The following is a 2181-nucleotide window of genomic DNA, read 5'->3' as shown; positions in this document are numbered from 1 at the left end:
CTGCAGTTTCACTGCCTGGGTCCATATCTCACCCTGGAAGGTTTTCACATCCCTGCCAGACCAACCCAACCCAGGAATTCACTTTGCCATCTGGCCCACAGGCTGGCCTAAGCAGTCTACCATGTCACCAACTGACCTTTTCATTCCACCACATATCATAATCTATCGGACCTTAGAAGAATATTGATTCAACATTGCCAGCAACTCATCACACAATAAAGCTACATGAATCTTACTAAAACTAAGTCCCCAAAACCAGATCTACCTATGGGAACTTCTCTTACAGAACCCAATGGGGAGCACACACTGTTAATGGATGCAAATCTCCTCCCATTCCACCTCTTACCAATCTCACAAGAAGAAAACTTTAGAAGTCTTAGACCCCAGCTGGAAAATTGGTGAGCAACACAATAAAAAGGATGGACTCAACAGTCTGCACCCCATACACTCACCCTCAGTTCACACCTCAAGAAGAAACACAATTATTTGGGGACAGACCGCAAACACATAGGCTTACCATTTTGTCCAACATAGTCAAAATGACTCCATAATTTCTTCACTTTTCAACAAGATGGTTCACATTTTTCCTCTTGGTTATGCTTTGTTTGGTTTTTGGTGTTTAGTTTTAGTTGAATATGTACTGATTGGTTCAAGAACACCTATACATATTAATATTTGTTTTTCCTCATTCATAGATTTTTTTTTGTTGAAGGTTGTTAATTTTCATGCTTAGTTTTTTGAGGGATTGGGGTTTTTGATTAGCAAAGTTTATTTGTGTATTTTTTCCAATACTGTATTCTCTATTTCCCTTCTCTTCGTCTCCATTATCTATTATGAACAACCAAATTCTATTCTCTCTATTTTTCTTCTATTTTTTCTCCTACTTACTCATTAACAGCACACCCTATATTACCAGTGTATCTGCCCTACTCAACCTTTGATATTGCAAACATTTTCTACCTTCCTATCTCTTCTTTCCTCATACTGAATTCTAAACTTTACATCTGTTAATGCTATATGATGTATGTACTCTTCCACTACCACCAATGCAGAGCAGTAATTAATTTTTAGAAGTCATAGATCACACCTATTGGTTGACTTTGTGCCAGGCAAAATTTATGATTATTTACATTTTTTACTGATGGAAATTGCTGATCCTACTATTTTTGCATATTATACCAAGTAACACTGAAGATGTCAAAATAGGAACTAAGTACCTAATCTACTGCTATATATTGTTGGTTAGATTGTCCTATGACCCCAAACTCTCAGGTGCTAATAACATAGAGGGATACTCTAAATTTATAATATTAAAACTCTCCTGCTTCAGATCAATCCAGATATATGAATAGACACACACAATATAAAAAAATGAAGGGAACAAACCATAGTAAATAATATAGAATACAACAACAGTCAAGTCAATTGACACCACAGTGGAGGAAATTTCAGAGCTGAAATTCAGAAAGTTCATGGTTCAACTTATGTATATGGTTAAATAATGACAAAAGAAATGAAATCAGAGAGAAAATACAAGAAATAAAAGGTAACTTTAATAAGGAGATAGAGATCCTGAAGAAGAATCAGTAGGAAATCCTTAAAGTGAAGGTATTAATAGACCAAATTAAAAATTTTATGAAAAGCATCATCAGCAGACTAGACCACACTGAAACTAGATTTTCAGTACTTGAACACAAAGTATATAATCTTAGAAACATGATGACTACAGAAAATATGTGTTAAAACACTATGAAAAGAAATTCTAAGATGAAGGATCTGAAATACAGACAATAAAATGCACAATATTTACAATAAAATAATATCAGAGAATTTCCCAAATCTTAAAAACAAAATTAAATTCGAATACACAAAGCACATAGGACTCGAGATATACAAAATTGCAAGAGACCCATTTCAAGACACATCATTTTGAAAATGCCTAGCAGACAGAAGAAAGAATTTTAAGAGCCACAAGAGAAAAAGGCTGGTCACATTTAGAGGAAAACCAATGCAAATCTCAGCCAATTTTTTAACCCAGACCCTAAAAGGTAGGTCTTAGAATATCATACACCAATCTCTAAAGAATATGGGTGACAACCAAGGATACTACATAAAGCAAAATTGAGGTTTTGATTTGAAGAAAAAATAAAAATCTTCCTTCAATAAAAATAGTTAAAATAA

This window comes from Sciurus vulgaris, assembly GCF_902686455.1.
Source record: "Sciurus vulgaris genome assembly, contig: HiC_scaffold_381_arrow_ctg1, whole genome shotgun sequence".
In the NCBI taxonomy this organism is placed as follows: Eukaryota; Metazoa; Chordata; class Mammalia; order Rodentia; family Sciuridae; genus Sciurus; species Sciurus vulgaris.
This window is presented reverse-complemented; position numbering follows the sequence as displayed.